Below are 12,823 nucleotides of genomic sequence, written 5' to 3'. Positions count from 1 at the left end.
AAAAAAAAAAAAAAAAAAAAAAAAATTGTTTTGTGCAAACTTCCCACTTTATCACACACTATATATATATATATATATATATATATATATATGTATATATATATATATATTACACTACAATAGTTAATTTTATTTGTTCAAGAACTCATATTGCAAGCATTAAACCAAGCATGGGCTTTGATTCTATGAGCCCAAATTCACATATTGAAGAAGATCAAAGCAAACTGCGATCCATGTATACGGATGAAAACTAAAGGCTCAGAGTTAATAACATTGTAGTTTTTAAATTTCTATAGCCTAGAGCCCAGTAGTCACAGGTCTTTTAGGTCCTTCTGGATGTCCCACAGGGTATCCGCACTTTTCTTGAGCTGAGCAACTTCATCATCCTTTAGCTTCTGGTTGATAACGCTGGTTAATCCTTGGGCATTGAGGATACACGGAAGGCTCAGGAAGACTTCATTCTCGATGCCATACATCCCCTTTACCATTGTTGACACGGGATGAATCCTGGATAGATTTTTCAACATGGATTCAGTAAGATCAGCCACACTTAATCCAATAGCCCAGTTGGTATATCCTTTTAGCTTGATGACTTCATAGGCACTTTCAACCACCATCTTATGCACTTCCTTCCAATTTTCACTATCATTGTCCGTTCCCATTTCTGGATTCAATTCCTGGAGAGAAACACCTGCCACATTCACGCCACTCCATACAGCCATACTTGAGTCGCCATGTTCCCCCAAAATCCATCCATGGCAGCTGCTGGGATGAATGCCAAGTCTTTCAGCCATAAGGTAGCGAAATCTAGCGGAATCCAGATTGCATCCACTTCCAATCACGCGGTGTTTGGGTAATCTGCTTAGTTTCCAGGTAACATATGTAAGAATGTCCACTGGGTTGGAAACAACAATTATGATGCAATCAGGACTGTACTTGACGATCTGAGGAATAATGAATTTGAAGACATTAACATTTCTCTGCACCAGATTAAGCCGACTCTCCCCTTCTTGCTGACGGACTCCTGCAGTTACCACTACAATCTTAGAATTGGCAGTCACAGAATAATCTTTATCTGCCACAATTTTAGGCGTCTGAAGAAATAAGCTCCCATGCTGCAGATCCATCATTTCTCCTTTAAGCTTATCTTCCAAAACATCCACAAGAGCAAGTTCATCAGCCAGAGACTTTCCCAGAATGCTGATAGCACACGCCATACCAACTTGTCCAACACCCACTACAGTGATCTTATTGTTTGGGACTGTTGCCTCTTCTTCCGCAGCTGGTGCAATGAGTTTTTCCTTATGAGTTGCCATTTTGCACAGGAGGGAGAAGGCGCTGGAGACCTCAGTAAGAGCAGTGCGGAGAAGACAATGTGCACACACAATATTTAAAAGCATGTATACAAGAGTTGAAATTTAGTAAAATTAATATTTTTTTACTGTATCACCGAGGAAATTCTGAAATTAAACTGGCTTTTTTTTTTTTTTTTTTTTTTTTTTTTTTTTGTAAGTGCAAGCTGGTAAAGAACACAATGACTGCTCTTGGAACTTGACACCACTGTTTTCATTTATGCTAATGTGCTGGTAGTTTTACCCACCATTGCTTTTGTGTTATCAATGCTAATAATGTCAACTAAGTGGGACAGATAAAAATGCAAGAAAACAATAGAGTAGTGTTAATTAATAAAATATGTTATTTTTGTGGGTTTTACAATGGCTATGAAATTTGTTGTTTTCTGTAATTGTAATTTATTGAATTTTTTCTCATTCTAAATAAATATTTAGTTTTGTACTTAATTTAATATTCTTAATACTGAATTCTTAAGATGATCTCCCACCCCCAAATTATATAAGCTTCAGGCTCCAAAAAAACTTGGATTTGCCCTTGAGTCTCTGTGGTCATTAAATTAAGTAACCTATTTAAGATTTTAGTATGTTGTCTGATACAAAGCATTTTATATAAATGTTAACTATTTTATTATTCCTAATGCAAAATAGAGCCACATGATTATTTAACATTGAAAGTTTAATAGCTTCATATAATTGCACATAATATATAAAGATGTAATACAAAGCATTATAGTTCTATACATAACATCTTTTTTATTTTCTACTTATCTGCACTTCTCTAACTATAATGCTGTGACTGCTTATTATTTAGAGGCCTTCAGTCCTTAGGCCAAACATGTGCTTATTTGTATTCTGTTTAGCATCCCCCTCAGTGATAGTTTCATATGCCTGTTTCCAAGCCAGACTAATATATTCAGTCACACATTCATCGAATATTTATTTGGCGCTGGTTACATGCTCCAGTAATACTCCTGGGCTCAAAAAAGATAAAGGTGAGTGATAGAAATATGACCCTTGTTCTAACAGATTTTATAGTTTAACAAAAACAGAGTTGGGAGAGTATAAACAAATAATTAAGCAACTAAGATATGTATTCTGGACACTTAATTCAAGGGACAATGATGGATAAGTGAAGAAAAGTTGGCATCATGAAAAAGTGCAAGATTTAGCCAATGGACTAGAGAATAGGAGAGTGTTCTAATTCCCAGGGACCAGTGGATAAGGGTCCTTTTGTTGTGATGTTTCTTTGCTCAAGAATGCCCTTTGCCAATAAGTGCCAGCAAACACTCAATTGCTTATCAAAGGCCAACAATAATGTTCTGTTTTATGAAGCCCATTAGAACTCTACCAAGTAATTTGTTTCTTTTATATAGGTGTTTTCCTCATTTATACATGGAGATAATTGCCTTTGACAAATGTTTAGTGCAATGCCTGTCACAAAGCTGTCATTAAATTATTGTTATCATCATTTATATCATTGTCATTTACATCAATATAGTTTAACAATCTCAAGTACTCTCTGGTGTCATCATTTTCAATGATCGATTGCAACATTCACAGCATTGTATGCTTCAATAATTATTATTAGTTAAATAATCATTTTGCTACAGATTTGTCAACAAAAGTGAAAGTTACTCCTGGTCATGGCCGAGTGCCTGAGTAATGCCACAAGGATAGGAGTCTCAAATAAACATAAATTGTTCTTTTGAGATGAAAGGATATTCAATTATTTTGCATTGATTGGGTTTCTGAGATAAGATAAGAAATGTATCATTTCTGAAGAAAGATGTCCTTTAATTGGATAAAAAAGGCAGGAAACTGTTACATATATGGTCCACAGACTTTTCTAACTGTGTACGTCTTTGAATAAAAACTATCAAAATGTATTCTTAATATATGTATATTTATTTAAGTGATAGGCATGTACCAATACATTGTACACATTATAAAACATTCATACAATAGGAATATATATATAAAATAATTACTAAATAAACCATATTTTGATGTCCTGTCTTTTTAATTTTACTATTAAACGTGTACCATTGCTTATCTTTGATAAGATTCTATATTTCAAATGGTCTTGAAAATTTTGGATATTTTTATATAATTTCTCATTATATTTTATGAGATTATACCTGACTTTACATCACAATGTGCAGAGAAGGTAAATCAGCTCTTTTTTGTCTGTTTCATTTGTGTTTGTATTGGTAGTATATGCATCAGTCTGAGCTTTAACAGATAATTTATTTAATTGGCCATTTATTTTAAAGAAAAATTAATACATACAAGTTGTAATGTTGTATTTCTATCACAAGCAAGCCAGTGATGCATACCTTTTTTGGAGACCAATATATTAGAATTTTATTTGTCATCTAAAATTAGAAGCTATATTATGAGATTTCAAAGCAACTTTTAACACTCTGCAGGCTTGTTTAAAATATGGGTACTTCCAGGTTTCAACTATCACAGATCCTGATTCAATAAGCCCCCAGTGAGCTAAGGGATATGCATATTTAATGTATTACTCAAGTTATTCTGATACCCACTTAAAACTGAGAAGTAGAAGATCAAGCTTCTAGAAATGGGCTATGCACCTATTTTGAAAACTTTTCCCTTTGTTTCTTAACTATGTTTAGTTGTAGAACTTTTAAATAAAAAATGGCCCATATTCTCCTCTTGGGTGGCAGCAAACAATGGGTGTACAGCTTAGATTTCCACATCCTCTGTACACCCAGGCTTGTGTGGTGAAGAACCCTAGGGGAAAGAGTTTGTGGTGACATCTGCCAGAGGAAGAGAATGGAGATTGCTCTCCAGAGCCCACAGAGTTAAAAATGGAAAGAAAAAGAAATAAAGTCAGGAGTCCTTTGGGGAAAGAAGAGGTACCTATGACTAAAATATCAGAATTGGTTATGTTGGCTTCACTGACAGTGCCTTTGTTGTATTATAGCTAAAAATGAACATACTTAGAAAGCTAAGTATGTAATAGCTTATATTATAGTCACTCACATGAATCAATTATATTTTACTCAAGTTTATATATCAGACGCAATTTTTTACCTGATTTATGTTATTGGTACATTAATACAAAATGAAAGTCATTTTATTTGCTTAGCAATACAATATATTACCAATTCTATAGTTAATCTTTATCATATGGTAACTGTATGTGATTTCAACTTACTTTATAGAGGGAATATATATAGTAAAATTAATTAGATTGTAACATCTATTTTAAAATAAGATTTCTAATAGTAGTATACAGAGTCATAAGAGATGAAACTACATACAGGCACACACTCACAGGAGAGCTATTCTAGGTCATGTAGGAGTCTTTCAAGGATATGGTTATGATCAAAATATATGCTTGCCATTGAAGAGATAGTGATGCTGGTGAAAGATTTTCCATAATTCTAAAATTATACATGCAAACTATGTTATTTTACTCCCAGCAATATGGTTTAACAATATCAAACTTTGTGAAAGAAAAATCAATAAAAAGTAATTGTGTGAAGTGTTTTGAATTGTAGATTATTCACACAGCAATATAGAACCTATTTAAGCCACCTACAATAGGCTTATAGAATGTTTTCATTAATTTTCCAATTTTGTTGGTAGTATATGTTAAATAAGCAAGGCTTAAATATGCTATCTGATATTAGCAAATTGTCAGTCAATTTGGAAATTGTCAGTAATTCCCTCCACAAATGTTTGTTTGCTCCTAATTGTAATACTAATAAAAAAAATCAGTACTTTAAAATATTCTACTTTATTTTTCTTTTTTCTTCAAGGTGTTATATTCAAATACAACTGGTATTCTGTCCTAGATGTTCTGAGTCAGATCTGGATACCATGTGTTGTGGCTGTGTATCTAAACAATTCATTCTGTTACCGACACTTTGGTTTCTTGGGCTATGTCAACAAGTCAGCCTAGAAAAATTTCCATAAAAAATACATATGGGTGACAGAGTTTCAGGTTCTTTTTTTTTTTTTTTTTTTTTTAAATCTCTACACAAATTTACATTTACCAATTTATGTTAAAATTCTAGGCACTTCTCTTCCCCAGGGGGAAACAAAAAAATGTTTATTGGCACTCTGTCTTCTCTCATTTCAATTCGCAGTTTATGAATAGGTCAGTCCTATGATTATTGGGAAAACTGATAGTGGTCTCTGATTTAAAAAATTCTGAGCTTATAATGTCAGTTCTGCACCGTGCTTACTGTGTAACTTTACGCAACTAATTAAACTTCTCTGGATTTAGCTTTCTAGCATGTAAAATTAGGAAAGTAATAACACCAGTCTTTAAAAGATAATATATTTATTATGGGCTTTATCAACTCTAAAAAGACTACAAATTTAAAAATAACACATTGCTCTTGCCTGATCAAGAAACAGTGCTGTTTGAAAGATAACTATCAAGACAGTGTCGGCAGAGAAGGCAAGGAGTTCTCATTGTTTCTTTGATCCAAACAGAGTTATCTCTTAAATCCATGGTACAATCAGTTGGTTCAGGTCAGAGAGACCTGACCTGGGCCCAACTACATAGAATCATGTTGCACAAACTGCAGGACAAAGAGTTCAACACAAAAGTGGATCAGAGAAGTGAATAAGTCAGAGTAGCGTACTGAACTTTATTTTTTTATCGAGTTGGGGTCAGGTATAAAAGTGATGAGGGAGTCCACAGGACCTTGGCCTCAGATCCTTTCAAGCAGACATGTGCTCCAATGTCATGACCCCAGAACAGAAACAGACAAAACTAGCATAGATCCCACTGAACCATTAGGAAAGGAATGAAGAGTAAATGTGTAAACTATCCATTGTTCAACTAGGTAATTTTATTTTGGACAGTGTTTGCCTAAACAAGGGAGAGAGAATAAGGAAAATATAAGTAAAAAGCCACTCAGTAAAGAATATGATTAAAAGGCATACCAAGATGCAAAAGTAGAGGAAATAGAGATTCAGGTAACACTCTATTGTTTGAAGTAGAAATTGCCTCTTTTTAAAAGTTCAGACTTCAATATATCCTCACTTTACCACTGAGAAAACCAAACTTTAAAATAATAGATCAGATGCTAAAGTTCACATACTGACCAGTATTCAAATACATATATTCTTTTCTGGTATTGAACACTGTGTTCCTGAAACCTGTGTTATAGTATCTTAGATGATTATCAAGATGTTCTCATTTGGTGGTCACTAATGATAGTGTTTATTATGTTTAGTGTTCTCAAAATACAAGTAAATATAAAACAGAAAGTTAAGTATATAATAGCTTATATTATAGCCACTCACATGAATCATACACACAGACACTTAACAAACAAACAAGATGTCTCATGCAAAATGTCAAATAATGTTATGGGTATCTTTAGGAGAAAGAAAAGGAAAAATCTATCTTAAACTTAACAATCAGTGCTATGAATAGCACAAAAATGTGAAGGATTAATAGCATTGACTTAAATGTCAAATTATCCTTTGATAAAAAACCATAGTGTCTAATTATAGAATTTCAATCTAGATTGTTTTATGATACTCAAATTTATCACACATAGGTTAATATGTATATTAACCTAACTTGCTATTGAGCAAGTCTTTTAGGAAGGCAAGAAACACATAATAATCATTGCAGATAATAAAATTGCTGAAGGCTGCAGTGAGGTTTAGAAATCCCCAATCAAATTTAGCTGTCTGTTCTCAAGATGTGTACATTACTAGACCAATTTTCTTAATATATGTTTTTACTTCTAGAATATACACCCTTAAAATTAGCAAAACATCTGAAAGTCCTTATCTCTTGCAACCTTATTTTGCTACCACTTACTAACCCTGAGAAGTTAAACATTTCTTTGTATGTATGCTTTTGAAGGTGGTTTGATATTTTATTTAAATAAAGCTATTTTCAAAGTAACTAAAGGTAAAATTGGAATTTTGCATTTAAATTTCAAATTACTTTAACATGAAAAAAACATCTAAGCTGGGTGTCTGGTAATATGCAGAAAACTAATCATTCCAGTGCAATGCCAGTCAATATATGCATGAAAGACTATAAAACACTATACACATATTACATGTATTTGTGTATGTACATAAATATATGTATATAGTCTGTTATTTTTCATGTTTTTTTTGTTTCCTACTATTTTTTTGTTTTAAAGATGGATTCAGGTACTTTACTTTTCTGTATGTGGAGTATATTCACTATTTTAAAAGTATGGACAGAATTAATTGATTTCTTTAAAGTTAACTTGAGAAAATATTAATCTCCCCTACCTCAACTGGTCAAGGCATAAGCAACCCTCCATGTCTGCTTCACAGAAAGGAAGGCATTGCCCTGCATTTCAGTTTTTAGCAGTCTTTAGCATCATCAACAAAGAATGTGACCCTCAGCCAGGACCTAGGAGATAACCATGAATTTCTACTTCTGCGGTCTCCATCACACTATTTAGTGGAGATGAGGAAAGGACTTACGAAAATATCAAGGTCTCTTAAAAATTATTTAAGGGTCACACAGAGTGGGAGAAAATTTTCACAAACTATGCATCAGACAAAGGACTAATATCCAGAATCTGCAAGGAAAACTAACAAATCGGTAAGAAAAAAAAATCCCATCAAAAAGTGGGCTAAGGACATGAATAGATGACTCCCCAAAGAAGATATACAAACGGCCAACAAAAAAGAACAAATGCCCAGCATCACTAATTGTCAGGGAAATGCAAATTAAAACCACAAGGCAATACCATCTTACTCCTGCAAGAATGGCCACAATAAAAACATAATAATAACAGATCTTGGCATGAATGTGGTGAAAAAGGAACCCTTTTACACTGCCAGTGGGAATGTAAGCTAGTACAACCACTATGGAAAGCAGTATGGAGATTCCTTAAATAACTATTAGGTTAGTGCGAATGTAATTGTGGTCTTGGCCATTTTAAAGATAAAACCACAATTACTTTTGCACCAACCTAATAAAAGTAGAGCTACCATTCAATCCAGCACTCCCACTACTGGGTATTTACCCAGAGGAATATAAGTCATTATATGAAAAACAGACTTGTACAGGCATGTTTATACTAGGACAATTTGCTATTGCAAAAATGTGGAACCAGCTCAAATGCCCATCAGTCAATGAGAGGACAAATAAAATATTGTATGTATATTTAATGTGTGTATGTGTGTGTGTGTGTGTGTGTCTATACCATGGAATACCACTCAGCCATAAAAAGGAACAAAATGATGGCCTTCACAGCAAGTTGGATAGAGTTGGAGACTGTTACTCTAAGTGCAATAACTCAAAAATGGAAAACCAAACATTGCATGTCCTCCCTTATCAGTGGGATCTATACTATGAGGATCCTAAGGCATAAGAATAATCCAATGAACTTTGGGGACTCAGGGAAGGGTTGGAGGGGGTGTGGGATAAAAGACTACACACTGGGTAAGGTGTACACTGCTCAGGTGATGGGTGCATCAAAATCTCAAAAATCACCACTAATGAACTTATCTGTGTAACCAGCCATTCCAAAAAAGCTGTTGAAAAAGTCTCTAAGAAATAATGCAAAGAAAAGAAACCACACACTACAATTCCAAAGCTGGCAGACAAAGGCAGACAGACACAGGAAAAACAAACTGGAAACAATTTGTATTATATGTTGTTGTCACATGGCAATGCTACCTTGTTATAAAACAAATATATCAATTTTCAAATGAAAACAATTATTTAAGGGTCAACAGTTTATTTGTGTAACTTCTTGATAACACTTTATAAAGAAAGCTACATTATTTACTTAGAAGAGCACTGGAATTATTTTTGTAATTCCTGTAACACACACACAGGTCTGTTTACAAAATTGCTGAATATTAGAGCTTGAAGGAAACTTAGAGATGATTTTTACCTTAGTTTGTATTTGTAGGTGAGGGAACTGAAGTCCAAAGCATTTAAATAACTCTTCTGAACACCTGCAGCAAATATTGAAGTCCTGAGGCCAACTCCTAGTGCTGTATTCCGCATTCTAGAGCACAATTCATCTTCTTGGATAAATGGTAGTCCACCTTGCAACTTAGACCACATCACATCATTTGTTAATGGAACTATGTAATAGGAAAGTTATGGCTGAAATTATTAATTCACCCAATGGAATTTATTACCTTGTAGGTAAAAAAAGTGAGGTCAAAGTTATGTAAAATAGAAAGGAAACTGCCTAAAGTAACAGTGTTAGACGAATGTGCATATTTTATATACTAGTTCAGCATTAGCTAGATTATGTAACAACCTAGTCGTATCTAGGCTCATCTTTTTGTTTTGAATTATTTAAGTGTCATCTTCCTATCTTTCACTAGAAATGGTCATCTAATTATCTTTCACCCTACAATACTAATAAACATATAGTCAAATAAAGATGGCAAAACAGCGTTTAAAAGCAGAGATGCCTTGCTATCCTCCATGGCAATATTTTTAATGCCTTGTTTTATATTAATAAATATAAAAATCTCATTTTCTTTCTTCCTTACCACAAGATGCGTATATTTATCCAAGAAGATTTTGTCCAGTTCCATTTTGAATAGTTTGCCTCATGAAAACAATACATTTGTTTCATTTTCGAAATACAAAATTATTATGTTGGCTATGCTTTTCAAACCATACAATCTGTAGAGTTTCCTTTTTGAGAATCTAGTGGAAATCAGAACAAGCTGTGTTCTTCTGATCTCTGATCCTTCCTCTTCCCTTTCCTCTTTTCCTGTTTTCTTTACCCCTTCTCCTTCCTCTCTCTCTCTTCCTGAACAATTCAGCCCTCCAGACTTTAGGTGATACGGGGCACAGTAAGAAAGGTACACGCTCACTTGGAGATGCAGCCTGGTGAGGGATGTTAGAATCCTTTGTTTAATCAGGAGGTCTTCCAGGTGGAGTGGCTAGAGTGGCCTGGTGAGTAGGGCATCCGTATAAAGTTTGCTGAGTTGGCAATTAAGAAGTCATACTTATCCAGATTGAAAAGTTAAAAGATTTTCTAGATAACTATCGCAATTTTGGTTTAGGTACATATTCTATCTTAATTGCCAGAAAAATTGTGATGAGCCGCCTACAGACGGCTAAATTAAAAGAGCACCCTATAACACACGCCCGCTGCGGCTTCAACTGTAAACATTCACCCCTGGACACTGCCGCGGGGTCAGAGCCCCACAGGTCCCCGCCTGTATGCTCCCTACAGCTGGGTGTTGAGGAGGCAAGCCACACCCCCATCACACCCGGCCAGGGCGACAAGCGGACCTTTCTCATTTCAGTTTCATGTTACAAACATCATTTCTTAAGAAAGATTACATTACCTTGAAAGTTGTACATACTATCCTTTACAAATACAATAATATACAAATATAGTATATAGGACTATAAAGCCTCCACACTGTACTAATTTTCTAAATTACACTTAGTGGCTTCTCTTTCACTAATCCATCATTAAGCTATCAAAATCCTTGTTTAGCTCCTCCCCATCAAATTCCCGTATTTTTTTTTAAACAAACGCATTATTAGCACATTTTCTTATAGTATTAAGTCTGTTTAACATTCCAGAGCTTTCATTTGTTTTATTCACTTTCTCCACTGTAAATAGTCTTTACCAGCTTGAATTTATATGACACTTCGTTCAACAAAACCTCTTTTTTTCTTTTCCTCGTGTGCTCATGAATTTAGTTTCAAATGAACCTAACACATACTCCTTTCATCCTTGTTTTTGAGGTTTGACAAAATGAAACTGCAACTTCATGTTGCAGGTAAAAATACTAATAACTTGAACGTTTTTTTCAACTTCAATCCAGAGATAATGCAGTATCCATATTTTTTTATAAAACTAGCATATATGCATGCTTATTAAATGACATATTCATTCTATGCTTGGTAAGCTCCTTTTTTTACTTAAATATGGAATTAAACTACGAAAGATAGCAAATTTTACTTTGATTTTTGTGGTTGTGGAAACACATTAGATAACATATTTGCAGGTTTTGTGGTACTTGTGGTAACAACAGGATTGTGAACTCATAGTTTGCTTTGGTGGATAGTCACATTCAAGAGAAAGGCAGTTTTCCAGTTTCAACATTGAAAAGTAAGATGAGGATTTTTTTTTTGTTAGTCTTCATATATAAGAAATGTCTTTGTTGCAACAAGTCAAAGTTGCATAAAAATAATTAGCATTGTTTAAAGTGAGGGTTAAACACAGCCTCCTTTATGGAATAGAAACTTTACTGACTACAAGGCGGATATTTTCAAAGTGCATGCCACATACTTCTTTACTGAGTTTATATTGTGGAAATTTATGGTACTGCAAAGATTTATCTATATATCAGTGGATAACTGATGGTAAATGAAAAGCTTTGTGGTTTCTTTTAAAGCATGTGCATTAAGCACAGTGACCTTTATGAGCTTTCAAATAAAAATAAGATTGAATTGTAAAAGCAGTAATTGAGATCCCTTTCCATGGTTTGTTTTCTTGAAAAATGATATTGAGTTAATTGACTCTTTTTATCCTTCGTATTTATATTTTTTGCTGAATAGCATTTATTCTGCTGGAAAGTATTTCTGTAAATATTACAAATGTACTCTCTATGAAATATAAGGATTAGGGCTAAACTGTATGAACATAATAAAAATATTCACGTCACTATTCTTTGAAACATTGTAAACCTACATGATGCCATGGTCTCAATGTTTGGGTCTACCAAAATTTATATGTGGAAAGGTAACCACCAATGTCGTGTTAGGAGATGGGAACATTGGGAGGTGATTGGATCGTGAGGGCAGATCCCTCATGACTGGGATTAGTGCCAGTATAAAAGACACCCCAAAGAGCTGCTTTGCTTTTTCTAACATGTGAGGGCACAGAAAGAAGGCACCATCTATGAACCAGGAAACAGGCCCTCACCAGATGTTGAATATTCCAGTACCTTAATCTTGAATATCTCAGCATCCAGAACTATAAAAAATAAATTTCAGTTGTTTATAAGCTACCCAGTTAATAGCATTTTGTTATAGCAGCACAAACAGACTGAAATACGTGGTATTTAATTGGAAAACATACATGACAAATATATAAAATATATGTAATATATGCATAAATATATTTGATGTCAGGTCTGCAGAAAAAATTACATTCTTTTAGTAGAAAACAAATGTATGATGAATTTCATAAATTAGAATTCTGTGTACTATTTCATTTTGAAGAAAATTTCTAAATTGGACCTTATTAATCATAGTGTAATTTCTTCCAGATTGTTTGTACAATATTATAAAAATGTCTCACGCCTTGTGGTCAATCATATTTTTCCACAGCAAATCACATTGGAACAAAGATTAACATTGGCAATAATTATATGATTCAAGTAATTTAGAAAAAAATAAGTTGTTCTTCCTCTGTTAGTTTTTATATTGATCAACTTGGTATTGCGACTAAGAAAATCTTTGTTTCTAATATTTGTTATCAAAG

General features: G+C 33.8%; 1 pseudogene; it reads right to left on the bottom strand.

Annotated features, from left to right (window-relative positions):
- Window positions 1-231: 231 nt before the first annotated feature.
- On the bottom strand, window positions 232-1,384 carry LOC103226622 (L-lactate dehydrogenase B chain pseudogene; annotated as a pseudogene).
- Window positions 1,385-12,823: the final 11,439 nt, after the last annotated feature.

Source organism: Chlorocebus sabaeus, chromosome 21 (genome assembly GCF_047675955.1).
Source record: "Chlorocebus sabaeus isolate Y175 chromosome 21, mChlSab1.0.hap1, whole genome shotgun sequence".
Classification (NCBI taxonomy): Eukaryota; Metazoa; Chordata; class Mammalia; order Primates; family Cercopithecidae; genus Chlorocebus; species Chlorocebus sabaeus.
Note: the sequence above shows the minus strand (reverse complement) of the source record. Positions and strands in the feature narration are given on the sequence as shown.